This window comes from Oncorhynchus nerka, linkage group LG18 (genome assembly GCF_034236695.1).
Source record: "Oncorhynchus nerka isolate Pitt River linkage group LG18, Oner_Uvic_2.0, whole genome shotgun sequence".
Taxonomy (NCBI): domain Eukaryota; kingdom Metazoa; phylum Chordata; class Actinopteri; order Salmoniformes; family Salmonidae; genus Oncorhynchus; species Oncorhynchus nerka.
The window spans coordinates 73,496,458-73,511,353 of NC_088413.1; the positions used below are offsets into that span (position 1 = coordinate 73,496,458).

Here is a 14,896-nt window from a genome sequence, read left to right on the forward strand (position 1 = left end):
AATACAAAACACAACACAACAATACAACAACAACACATTTCAACACAATACAACACAACAACACAACAATACAACAACAACACAACAATACAACAACAACACAACAATACAACAACAACACATTTTAACACAATACAACACAACAACACAACAATACAACAACAACACAACAATACAACAACACAACAATACAACAACAACACAACACAACAATACAACAACACAACAACACAACAATACAACAACAACACAATACAAGACCAATATAACACAATACAACACAACAACACAACAATACAACAACAACACAACACAACAACACAACAATACAACAACAACACAATACAAGACCAATATAACACAATACAACACAACAACACAATACGAGACCAATATAACACAATACAACACAACAACACAATACAAGACCAATATAACAACAACACAATACAACAACAACACAATACCAGACCAATATAACACAATACAACACAACAACACAACAATACAACAACAACACAACAACAACAACAAATACAAGACCAATAAACACAATACAACACAACAAAATACAAAACCAATATAACAATACAATAACAACACAACAAAAATACAAAACAACAACACAACAATACAACAACAACACATTTCAACACAATACAACACAACACACAACAATACAACAACAACACAACAATACAACAACACAACAATACAACAACAACACAACACAACAATACAACAACACAACAACACAACAATACAACAACAACACAATACAAGACCAATATAACACAATACAACACAACAACACAACAATACAACAACAACACAACACAACAACACATTACAACAACAACACAATACAAGACCAATATAACACAATACAACAACACAACAACACAACAACACAACACAACAATACAACAACAATTCAACACAACAACAACACAATACAAGACCAATATAACACAATACAGCACAACAAAATACAAAACACAACACAACAATACAACAACAACACATTTCAACACAATACAACACAACAACACAACAATACAACAACACAACAATACAACAACAACACAACACAACAATACAACAACACAACAACACAACAATACAACAACAACACAATACAAGACCAATATAACACAATACAACACAACAACACAACAATACAACAACAACACAACACAACAACACATTACAACAACAACACAATACAAGACCAATATAACACAATACAACAACACAACAACACAACAACACAACACAACAATAAAACAACAACACAACACAACAACACAATACAAGACCAATATAACACAATACAACACAACAAAATACAAAACACAACACAACAATACAACAACAACACATTTCAACACAACAACACAACAAAATACAAAACAACACAACATAACGAAATAGAATTCAACAACAGCAACAACAGAAGAACAACAACAACAACAATACAAAACAACAACAATACAACACAACATCAACAACCCAATTAAAGTTGAAACCTTATGATTTGTTCAAGTGTTATCTTTTACAGTAGAAGCTGTAAGACACAGTGTTAAACAGTCTATGGCCTGTCATGGTAGTAGTAGCTGTAAGACACAGTGTTAAACAGTCTATGGCCTGTCATGGTAGTAGTGTTAAACAGTCTATGGCCTGTCATGGTAGTAGAAGCTGGTGTTAAACAGTCTATGATGGTAGTAGCTGTAAGACGTGTTAAACAGTCTATGGCACAGTGTTAAACAGTCTATGGCCTGTCATGGTAGTAGAAGCTGTAAGACGTAAGGCACAGTGTTAAACAGTCTATGGCCTGTCATGGTAGTAGTAGCTGTAAGGCACAGTGTTAAACAGTCTATGGCCTGTCATGGTAGTAGTAGCTGTAAGGCACAGTGTTAAACAGTCTATGGCCTGTCATGGTAGTAGAAGCTGTAAGGCACAGTGTTAAACAGTCTATGGCCTGTCATGGTAGTAGAAGCTGTAAGACGTAAGGCACAGTGTTAATCAGTCTATGGCCTGTCATGGTAGTAGAAGCTGTTAAACAGTCTATGGCCTGTCATGGTAGGCACAGTGTTAAACAGTCTATGGCCTGTCATGGTAGTAGTAGCTGTTAAACAGTCTATGGCCTGTCATGGTAGTAGAAGCTGTAGTGTTAAACAGTCTATGGCCTGTCATGGTAGTAGAAGCTGTAAGACGTAAGGCACAGTGTTAAACAGTCTATGGCCTGTCATGGTAGTAGAAGCTGTAAGACGTAAGGCACAGTATTAAACAGTCTATGGCCTGTCATGGTAGTAGAAGCTGTAAGACGTAAGGCACAGTGTTAAACAGTCTATGGCCTGTCATGGTAGTAGTAGAAGCTGTAAGGCACAGTGTTAAACAGTCTATGGCCTGTCATGGTAGTAGAAGCTGTAAGACGTAAGGCACAGTGTTAAACAGTCTATGGCCTGTCATGGTAGTAGAAGCTGTAAGACGTAAGGCACAGTGTTAAACAGTCTATGGCCTGTCATGGTAGTAGAAGCAGCCTACATGTAAGCTACCATTCCACTTCCATTTAGAAGGAAATTCTTGCATTTTGGCGAGATGCCCAATCCCAAATGAACTCCATGCCCCAACCCCCTTGTGTACTATTGAATATGGTGGAAATTCAATCTAGCAAGCTGATAACATCCCACTGGGCACAGACTTCAGATCAACGTCTTGTTTTGATTTACATTTGGTTGAGTTGTCATGACTTCGACGTGAAATCAACAGAACATTTCACCATGTCATTGGATTTTGGTTAAAAGTTTAAAAAGTATGAAATTCCCTTTACGCCGTTTACTTTTCGCAAATCCAATCTGTTTTCAATGTTATCACATTGCATTTTTTGGGTTGAAATGACGTGGAAACGACATTGATTCACCAGTCTTTGCCCAGTGGGATATTGCTAATACCTGTCCAATTCAGATCCATGTTCATAGGCCATAGTGAAATGTTCCAAAGTTTCAATGTAACCCAATGACTGTATGATGTGACCTCAGAGGAAGTCCTTTTCTGCGTTCCTTAGACCTGGCGATGCGCTTCCTGTTTCAACTGAGATCTGCTGGTTTCCTGTCAGTTACAAAGACAGGAAGTGTCTCAGGTGGACAATATGGTTCTGGAGTTGTAAGCACTTTGACAATGATCTGCTTAGAGATAAAACATTAAATATTACAATAACATTTTAATTCCGTTTTTTGCAGTTATAATGTATTTATAAATGAATGAAAGAGAAAGTACCTTTTATAGTGAATGTTATTTAGGAGTTGCCAGTTTTCAACCTTCGTCTCTCCCGAGCCCGTACGGGAGTTGTAGCGATGAGACAAGATAGTAGCTACTAAACAATTGGATACCACGAAAATTGGGGGGTAAAAAATTCTTTAAAATAAAAAATATATAAAAAAAGACAGGTCCCAAAACAGGAACAGCGTCAGCACGCGGGTAAACAACGACAAATGATAATTAATGCCGAAGCAGGGAACAGAGCGGGGAACCAGACAGATATAGGGGAGGTAAAGACAGAGGTGATTGAGTCCAGGTGAGTCCAATGATCTCTGATGCGTGTGACGTGGGGGAAGGCAGTTTTGCGTAATGATGGGGAGCTTGGTGCAATGATGGGGAGCTTGGCGCAATGATGGGGAGCTTGGCACTCTCGAGTGCTGGGGGGAAGAGCGTGATCAGGCGTGACAAGAGCAGCAGTAAAATAACAATAGTGAGGCTATATACAGGGGGGTACCGGTACAGAGTCAATGTGGAGGCTATATACAGGGGGTACCGGTACAGAGTCGATGTGGAGGCTATATACAGGGGGTACCGGTACAGAGTCAACGTGGAGGCTATATACAGAGGGTACCGGTACAGAGTCAATGTGGAGGCTATATACAGGGGGTACCGGTACAGAGTCAATGTGGAGGCTATATACAGAGGATACCGGTACAGAGTCAATGTGGAGGCTATATACAGGGGGTACCGGTACAGAGTCAATGTGCGGGGGCACCGGTTAGTCGTGATAATTGAGGTAATATGTTATTAAAGTGACTATGCATAGATGAGGATATGAGGACCCATCCATGCCAAATCTTTTCAGTCTCCTGAGGGGGAATAAGTTTTGTCGTGCCATCTTCACGACTGTCTTGGTGTGCTTGGACCATGATAGATTGTTGGTGATGTGAACATCAAGGCCCCGTCAATGAGAATGGGGGCATGCTCAGTCCTCCTTTTCCTGTAGTCCACAATCATTTCCTTTGTCTTGATCACGTTGAGGGAGAGGTTGTTGTCCTGGCACCACACGGCCAGGTCTCCGACCTCCTCCCTATAGGCTGTGTCGTTGTTGTCGGTGATCAGGCCTACCACTGTTGTGTCATCGGCAAACTTTTTCAGGCTAGGGGCCTTTTTTCTCAATTTCCGCCTGACTGACATGCCGATAGTAAACTGCCTGTTGCTCAGGCCCTGAAGCCAGGATGCATATCATTGGTACCATTGGAAATAAAACACTTTGAATTTGTAGAAATGTTAAAATCATGTATGAGACTATAACACAATAAATATGGTAGGAGAAAATCCAAAGAAAAACCAAACAGATTTTCTTTTTTTTGAGAGCCCATGCTCTTACAACGGAAAGTATAGGTAAATAATCAAATCTAGCTCACAATATGCAATACCTATGGCTTCCACAGGGTGTCAGCACTCTATGTTCAAGGTTTCAGGCTTGTTTCTTCCAAAACGAGTAAGAATAATGAGTTTTAGTACTAGGACCCACTATTGGAAATTTGTGTATGTGAGTGCGATGAAGACAAGACACACCTGCTAATATCGATTTCCTATTGAACATACTTCTTTCTGTATGAAATATTATAGTTTGATTACATTTTAGGGTATCTGAGGAGTCAATAGAAACATATTTTGACTTGTTTTAACAAAGTTAGCGGTAGATTTTTGGATTGCTTTTTCTGCATGTTGAACAAGTGGATTACTCAAATCAATGGTGCCATCTAACAGACTTTTTGGGATATAAAGTAAGATTTTATCTAACAAAACGACACTACATGTTATAGCTGGGACCCTTTGGGGTCCCATGTTTTGACTAGGTCTTTTTTTGATGAATAACTTAATTACTACTTTCAACAACAACAAAAAATCCTAGTCAAAACGTTGGGTGTTGATAAACTGGCACTAAATAAATGAAAATCCTAAGCATATAACTCTGATATCCTTTGTGTGCTTTTCCCTGTGGATATATTTTTTGGAATTAGAACCAGAAACATCTACTTGGAATTATTTATTGTAATCTTGGCTGCAAGGACTTTTGTTTGAACGATATGATACATGTGTATCACATCCGGCCGTGATTGGGAGTCCCATAGGGTGGCGCACTATTGGCCCAGCATCGTCCGGGTTTGAGGGTGCCAGAGATAAAATGTACCATAGTTTTGTTTGATACATTTTTATAATCAAATGTAGGAACTGGGTTCTACAGTTTGAACCTCTACAGTTTGAACCCACCCATCTAGATGTGTGAAGTTTAGTGTCTGTAGGGAAACTAATTATCCTTCATTTATGATATTCCTGGGAGTAAGTGTAAATGTATATTTTTTATTACCATATAATTTTTGTATGTTTTCCATAGTTACGTACTTGAAAATGTAACAATTGACCAATTCGGCACATTTGGGCAGACTTGATACAACACTTTGAACAGTAATGCAATGGTTCATTGCACATACACTGCTGCCATCTAGTGGCCAACATCAAAACTGCGACTAGACTCCTAAGTGAGATAATGGCCTTTCTCTTGCATTTCAAAGAAGGAACAAAATATAAAATGCGTATTTTTTTTAATTGTATTATCTTTTACCAGATCTAATGTGTTATATTCTCCTACATTAGTTTTCCACAAACTTCAAAGTGTTTCCTTTCAAATTGTATCAAGAATATGCATATCCCTGCCTCAGGTCCTGAGCAACAGGCAGTTCAATTTGGGTATGTCATTTTAGGCAAAAATTTAAAACTGACTTGACTAGTAAAATAAAGGTTACATTTTTATTTATTTATTACATTTTAATTACATTTACCTGCCGTAGAGTAATGTTGATTATTTTAAACAATGATAAATCACATTAGACCAAATATATTGGTGTAGTATTGAATTGGTGATGTCCTGTCTTTTTGACTCTGAGAAGGTAACCCAGATTGTGTGTCCCAGGCAGTGGTGTAAAGTACTTAAGTAAAAATACTTTAAAGTACTACTTAAGTAGTTTTTTGGGGGTATCTGTACTATACTTTACTATTTATATGTTTGATAATTTTTACTTTTACTTCACTACAGTCCTAAAAAAATGATGTACTATTTACTCCATACATTTTCCTGACACCCAAAACTACTGGTCACATTTTGAAAGCAGAGCAGGACAGGAAAATGGTCCATTCACACACTTATGAAGAGAACATCCCTGATCATCCTTATCTGGTGGACTCACTAAACAGAGAACATCCCTGATCTGGTGGACTCACTAAACAGAGAACATCCCTGATCATCCTTACTGCCTATGATCTGGTGGACTCACTAAACAGAGAACATCCCTGATCATCCTTACTGCCTATGATCTGGTGGACTCACTAAACAGAGAACATCCCTGATCATCCTTACTGCCTATGATCTGGTGGACTCACTAAACAGAGAACATCCCTGATCATCCTTACTGCCTCTGATCTGGTGGACTCACTAAACAGAGAACATCCCTGATCATCCTTACTGCCTATGATCTGGTGGACTCACTAAACAGAGAACATCCCTGATCATCCTTACTGCCTATGATCTGGTGGACTCACTAAACAGAGAACATCCCTGATCATCCTTACTGCCTATGATCTGGTGGACTCACTAAACAGAGAACATCCCTGATCATCCTTACTGCCTATGATCTGGTGGACTCACTAAACAGAGAACATCCCTGATCATCCTTAGTGCCTCTGATCTGGTGGACTCACTAAACAGAGAACATCCCTGATCATCCTTACTGCCTCTGATCTGGTGGACTCACTAAACACACATGCTTCGTTTGTAAATTATGTCTGAGTGTTGGAGTGTACCCCTGGCTGGTTTGCTTAAATGTTGAAAGTACTTTTACTTTTGATACTTAATAAGTATATTTTAGCAATTACATTTACTATGATACTTAAGTATATTTAAGTATATTTAAGCCAAAGCTTCAGCATTATCAGTCAGGACCGTTGCGGCCAATATTGTTCGATCAGTGACTGTCTGTGTTGGATTGGCAGTCACCATAATGGCCATTAACAAGATCAAGAGATGGATATCCTCAAAAGAAGATGACTCAACTCAGGTACTTCCTGTGAAATGGCTTCTTTTCATTTTATTATTTTACTTTGTAAGCTTTGTTGAATTAAGATTTGATGTTATTGTAATGTCTCATCTTTAGGAAGTCATTGTTGAAGTCGCTGACACTTCAGTGAATGTTTCAGCAGAGGTGAGGCCAGAACCACTGGGCCCTCCTGAGGTAAAAAAACACTTTACAGAAATGTGCAGAAACCAGGACAGCAACACTGAATGGACTTCACCCAATTGACCAGCATTTTGTATGATAAGACTGTAATACCATGGGACAAATATTGAACACATTTAATTTAGTATTATCTGCAGTGTATATTTGCTTAAAGGGAGAGCCGTGTCGGGTCGACTTCAACAACAACTAAGAGCATTGTAGCATGAGGCTAAACTCTGCATGTTTTGATGTGAAGCACACCCTACACATGAACATATACTCTGTGAGTACAATGTCTTGGTCTGTGCTTATCTACAAATTCTGTGGTTCATTCTGTTGGTCGTGGCAACGTCATATCGCTAAGTCTCAGTTTAATGCAACTAGTGTTTTGGAATATTGAACATCACACTTCGGTTGTGTTTTTGGAATGGTGAATGTCAAACTTATTAAGTTCTTGTTTTTACCCCCAAAAATGAATAAATGATGAATTGAATCAATGAACTGAAATAAATGATTAATTGAACCATCACTGTTCAAATTCAAGATTACAGTCAATACAATGAGTTGTGGAATTGCTCCACATCCTATCTAATTAAAAATAGTACCGGTTTCTGAACTTGACCTTGTGGTTAAAGCTGCTGCCTTGGTATATGTAGATTTTCCCTGCCTGTGTTGGTACGAGTCCTGGCACCTACCGGACCTACTCTGTACCTCCTTCTCTCGGTCTCCCCTTCATTTTATATGTGTCACTGTCATTGAAATTCAATCAAATACTTTCTGTAAATTACAGGAGAGTTGTAACGGCATTCTTCCTCCTCTTCTGAGGAGGAGGAGCAGCGAGAAGGATCGGAGGACCAATGTGCAGCGTGGTAATTGTCCATAATGTTTATTTTAAGACATAAACTGAACACTATGAAATACAAAACAATAAACGTGAACATGAACGAAACCGAAACAGTACCGTGTGGCAACAAACACTCACACGGAAACAAACACCCACCACTCAAAAGTGAAACCCAGGCTACCTAAGTATGATTCTCAATCACCTGCCTCTGATTGAGAACCATACTAGGCTGAACTCAAAACCCCAACATAGAAAAACACACAGACTGCCCACCCCAACTCACGCCCTGACCATACTAAAAAAGACAAAACAAAGGAAATAAAGGTCAGAACGTGACAAGAGTCCAATAAAGGAATAGTGCCTAGCAGCTGTGCCTAGAGGAAAAGCTAAATGACTTGATCACTTTCAATGTACTTGTAGCTACATAACATTTACAAAATATACATATAAATATGTCATTTCTTACTACTCATACTTTACAATAGTTTACACAAACTTGAACACACAAACATATTTCGTACAATGCAATTGATGTTTTTCTCCATCTATTGGTTAATTCTAAAACTATGTCTGTATCAGTCTGGATGTGTACATGTGAGACAAAAGGAAGGTGAACAGTAAGCAACAAGCTGCTCTCCTTCTGGAACAATGTGAAGGACTCAGAGGGTGTTGTAACCCAGTGTCACAGATTGTTGTGAAGTAGACATTTGTGACAGGCACAAGAAAAGTTTATTTTTCATGTGCATTACACTATTTTGTAAACAGTGCATTTCAATCACAGATAAAGACAGTAAGTTATTTAAGACAGAAACGATAGGAGGGAGGATGGTTGGGTGTATAACTCAAACATCTAGCAACCCAGAGGTTGTGTGTTTGAATCTCATCATGGATAACTTTAGCATTTTAGCTAATTAGCTACCTTGCAACTAATTACTATTTTTGAGCTACTTTGCAACTACTTAGCATGTTAGTTAACCCTTCCCCTAACCTTAACTATTTAACCTAACCCTTTAACATGCTAGCTAAGTAATTAACTAGCCATTACCTTAACCCCTATCCCTAACCTAGGTAATGTTAGCCACCTAGCTAGCTTAGCTAACGTTATCGACAACAAATTGAAATTCGTGCAATGTACACAAATGCATTATAAAGAAAGAAAATGGTGTCCTACATAGGAATTGTGTTCCAAAGCCTTGCATCCATAGCTCAGCCTATACATTTGAGAGTGGTTAGATTTCTCCAGCCCTATACCTCAATTGTTTAACAAACAAATGACGGGGTGACCACCATAGAGATCCTATTAAATAGAACAATATCCCATTGTTCTAATTCCTGACCGCTTGTTGTTGTTCTAATTCCTAACGCTATGGTGACTGCTTTGTTGTTGTTCTAATTCCTAACGCCATGGTGACCGCTTTGTTGTTGTTCTAATTCCTAACGCTATGGTGACCGCTTTGTTTTTGTTCTAATTCCTAACGCTATGGTGACTGCTTTGTTGTTGTTCTAATTCCTAACGCCATGGTGACTGCTTTGTTGTTGTTCTAATTCCTAACGCCATGGTGACCGCTTTGTTGTTGTTCTAATTCCTAACGCTATGGTGACTGCTTTGTTGTTGTTCTAATTCCTAACGCCATGGTGACCGCTTTGTTGTTGTTCTAATTCCTAACGCTATGGTGACCGCTTTGTTGTTGTTCTAATTCCTAACGCCATGGTGACCGCTTTGTTGTTGTTCTAATTCCTAACGCCATGGTGACCGCTTTGTTGTTGTTCTAATTCCTAACGCCATGGTGACCGCTTTGTTGTTTTATGAATCCTAGATTGTCCCTTTCAAGTCCCACAGAAGTATACTTTTAACATCTCTGTTCCAACAACATACAGGTATCTTCCAAATTCAGAGGAAGGACAAGACACAGTAAAAAGTAGCAGGTTATTGGTACAGAGATCAAACAGCGCATTAGGAAAGTATTTAGACCCCATCCCCTTTTCTGCATTTTGTTACGTTACAGCCTTATTATAAAAATGATTAAATAAATTGTTTTCCTCATCAATCTTCACACAATGCCCCATAATGACAAAGTGAAAACATGTTTTTCGAAATGTTTGCTAATTTATTCAAAATTAAAAACAGAAATAACTTATTGACATAAGTGTTCAGACCCTTGCTATGAGACTCGAAATTGAGCTCAGGTGCATCCTGTTTCCACTGATCATCCTTGAGCTATTTCTCCATCTTGATTAGAGTCCACCTGTGGTAAGGTCAATTAATTGGACATGATTTGGAAAGATACACAACTGTCTATATAAGGTCCCACAGTTGACAGTGCATGTCAGAACAAAAATCAGGCCTTTAGGTCGAAGGAATTGTCCGTAGAGCTCCGAAACAGGATTGTGTCGAGGCACAGACCTGGGGAAAATTACCAAAAAATGTCTGCAGCATTGAAGGTCCCCAAGAACACAGTGGCCTCCATGATTCTTAAATGAAAGAAGTTTGGAACCATCAAGACTCTTCTAAGAACTGGCCGCCCAGCCAAACACCACCTAGCCAACTGAGCAATGGGGGGAGAAGGGCTTTGGTCAGGAAGGTGACCAAGACAGTGCTCCAGAGATCCTCTGTGGAGATGGGAGAACCTTCCAGAAGGACAACCATCTCTGCAGCACTCCACCAATCAGGCCTTTATGGTACAGTGGCCAGATGGAAGCCACTCCTCAGGAAAAGGCACATGACAGCCGGCTTGGAGTTTGCCAAAAGGCACAAAGGACTCTCAGACCATGAGAAACAAGATTCTCTGTTCTGATGAAATCAAGGTTGAACTCTCTGGCCTGAATGCCAAGCGTCACATCTAGAGGAAACCTGGCACCATCCCTACGGTGAATTATGGTAGTGGCAGCATCATTCTGTGGATGTTTTTCAGCGGCATGGACTGGGAGACTAGTCAGGATCGAGAGAAGGATGAAACCTGCTCCACAGCGCTCTTAACGTCAGACAGGGGCGAAGGTTCACCTTCTAACAAGACAACGACCCCAAGCACACAGCCAAGACAGCGCACAGGAGTGGCTTCGGGACAAGTCTCTGAATGTCCTTGAGTGGCCCATACAGAGCCCGGACTTGAACACGATCGAATATCTCTGGAGAGTTTTATTTATTTCACCTTTATTTAACCAGGTATGCTAGTTGAGAACAAGTTCTCATTTGCAACTGCGACCTGGCCAAGATAAAGCAAAGCAGTTCGACACATAAAACAACACAGAGTTACACATGGAATAAACAAACATAGTCAATAATACAGTATAAAAAGTCTATATACTTTTATCGTGTCTTTGTCTATGCCGGATTAAGTGATATGACATGCTATTCTATAAAATCCTTTCTCCGTAATTAATATTACCTGATTGAGCTAATCATGTAAATGTAATTAACTAGAGAGTCGGGCACCACAAAATAATATTTCTAGAGCTGTTATCTTCCGAATAAACTCTTAAAGACCTAGTAATATTTTACATCAATAGCAGTCAATATTAATCGTCATCTTAATTCAGTCTCATCTGAAAGTTGTAAATTCTTAGTTATCTGCACGAACCCTGGCTAACAAGTTGTATCAGCAATACAAAATTGGGTTTAATTATTTATTGACTAAATACCTAACTAACCACACAGAATTACACATACACATATTTAAAATCATAACTTGGTTACACATTACGTCATAAAAGAAAACGTCCCTAGCGGGTGGAACAGATATGACAGCTTGTTACACAAAAGAAAAGGGGCTGGGTTTAGTGAATGACTGGGAAGACTGAGGAACAAAGGGAAGAAGCTGTGCTATCGTAAATACAGTATCTTATGCATTCTAAATTACCGCCCATTTGGAAAAGGAAAATACAATAAATATTTACTCTGAGCTGCGCTTCGGTAGGTTGGTGGTAGATGGAAGGCCGTGTTGTCCAACCGAGTCCTTTGAAGAATGTCTCTGGTGGTCAATTGGATACGTTGTAGTAACGTCGTTGTGTGATAGACAGGATACTCTGTCTGTTCCTTCCTAACCCTCGTTTGCATCTGCTGTTGCTAACTCAACGGCTAGGAGGTATCACTTCTGTAGTGAATAAGAGTTCAAAGTTCATACCAATCGCAACCAAAGCTCACGCTGATGTTGGCTTCGTTCTGTAGTTGTTATCTGAATCATTCTGACATCGGACCGTCGTCCTCACATCTTCGGAACAGGAGTTTATATTGTCGTCAAGGGCTTATGTAGGAAGGGAGAGGAGGGCGCTTTTGAAAAGTTGTATAGCCCATGTCCCTTCACAGGGGCGGGCCACTGATTGAGCAGAGCCCTATCTTACGAAAGCCCAAATCTCACATTTTAGAAGCTAAAATCACATTTCATCCCATCACGAATAATTTCATATTCAAACATTTAAATTGAACAACAATTCCACGTGAATCCGATAACTCTGATGTGTAGACTTTCCACTGTAGAGTTTCCACTGTAGAGTTTATGTCATCTTATCATTGATGAGAATGTCTCAGATGATAACCGAACTGACATCATATTCATTAAGTACCACCGCATATGTTCAATTGATCGGATTACCAGAATATAGTTAATTTCCCCTCACCTTCTGAAGTTCCCAGAATCTCTATGTTAACCAAGGGTTTTGCAAATGTAACCTCAGTAGGGTAGAGGGAGGAAAAAGGGGGGAAGAGGTATTTATGACTGTCATAAACCTACCCCCCCCAGGCCAACGTCATTACACTTTTTATATATACAGAGTCCTGAAGATAGATGTGCAGCGAAGCTCCCCATCCAACCTGACAGAGCTTGAGGGGATCTGCAGAGAGGAATGGGAGAAACTCCTCAAATACAGGTGTGCCAAGTTTGTAGCATCATACCAAAGAAGACTTGAGGCTGTAATGACTGCTAAAGGTGCTTCAACAAAGTACTGAGGAAAGGGTCTGAATACTTATGTAAATGTGATATTTCAGTTTTTTATTTTGAATACATTTGACAATTTCTACAAACCTGTTTTTGTTTCGACATTATGGGGTAGTGTGTAGATTGATGAGGGAAAAAATGATTTAATCCATTTTAGAATAAGGCTGTAAGGTAACAAAATGTGTAAAAAGTCAAGGGGTCTGAATACTTTCTGAATACACTGTATATATTTGTGTTCCAGTAAAAAGATGACTGATGTAAAAAGGACCTTTTCCTTTCATGGCTCGATCAAATGTGATTTTACTTGTCACATGTGCCAAATACAACAGGTAGACCTTACAGTGAGAGGCGTACTTACAAGCCCTTAACAAACAATGCAGTTTTAAGAAAATAGAGTTAAGATAATATTTACTAAATAAAGTGGAAAAAGTAACACAAAATGACAATAACGAGGCTATATACAGGGGGTACCGATACCGTCAATGTGCGGGGGTACAGGTTAGTCCAGGTAACTTGTACAGCGAGTAGCAGCAGAGGGGGAGGGGGTCGATGTAAATAGTCTGGGTGGCCATTTGATTAATTGTTCAGCAGTCTTATGGCTGTTAAGGAGCCTTTTGGACCTAGACTTGGCGCTCCGGTACCACTTGCGGTGCGGTAGCAGAGAGAACAGTCTATGACTTGGGCATGCCTCTGACACTGCCTAGTATAGAGGTCCTGGATGGCAAGAAGCTTGGCCCCAGTGATGTACTTGGCTGTATGCACTAGCCTCTGTAGAACCTTACGGTCGGATACCGAGCAGTTGCCATACCAGATGGTGATGCAACCGCTCAGGATGCTCTCGATGGTACAGCTGTAGAACTTTATGATGATCTGAGGACCCATGCCAAATCTTTTCAGTCTACCAAGGGGGAAAAGGTGTTGTTGTGCCCTCTTCACGACTGTCTTGGTGTGCTTGGACCATGCTAGTTTGTTGGTGATGTGGACACCAAGGAACTTGAAGCTCTCGACCTGCTCCACTACAACCCTGTCGATGTGAATGGGGAAGTGTTCGGCCCTCCTTTTCCTGTAGTTCACAATCATCTCCTTCGTCTTGATAGATACATTTTTTTCAAAGAATCCATCTACGGTGGCCTAATGAGGTCAAGTCTTCCCTCTCAAACACACAACAATGATGGGTAGGTGGAACTAATACCATATTATTGCTGATTGGTACAACTATCTGATTCTACAATTTATAGAGTAAGCCTGAACTAGGGGTTCATTTGGGATTGACCATAAATCTGGGAAAATGTGGGCTCTATGTTATAATGATACCACATACTAGCAAATACAACGATTTTTGTATACAACAACTTCACAACATGTTGATGAATGAAGCCATGAGGTTTACTCTGCTGGTATTATTTATGTCCACTAGGTGGTGCAATGTCCCCCACAGTATCTGAGTAATGTGCTGAACTGATGTGACCCAATGACTGTGATGTGACATCAGAGAACCAATCAACAGTGAGTATTGTTCAGGCCTGATTCTGAACGAGTGTGGTTGGTTTGAAGTAGAAGTGAACTCTAGTAAGCAGCAT

At 39.7% G+C, this 14,896-nt stretch overlaps 1 long non-coding RNA gene across 1 annotated transcript; it reads left to right on the forward strand.

Annotated features, from left to right (window-relative positions):
• The first annotated feature begins 7,245 nt into the window (after positions 1–7,245).
• On the forward strand, positions 7,246–8,034 carry LOC115124458 (uncharacterized). Its single transcript, XR_003862783.2, has 2 exons — positions 7,246–7,382; positions 7,479–8,034. It is a non-coding gene; the product is annotated as an uncharacterized LOC115124458 (long non-coding RNA).
• Positions 8,035–14,896: the final 6,862 nt, after the last annotated feature.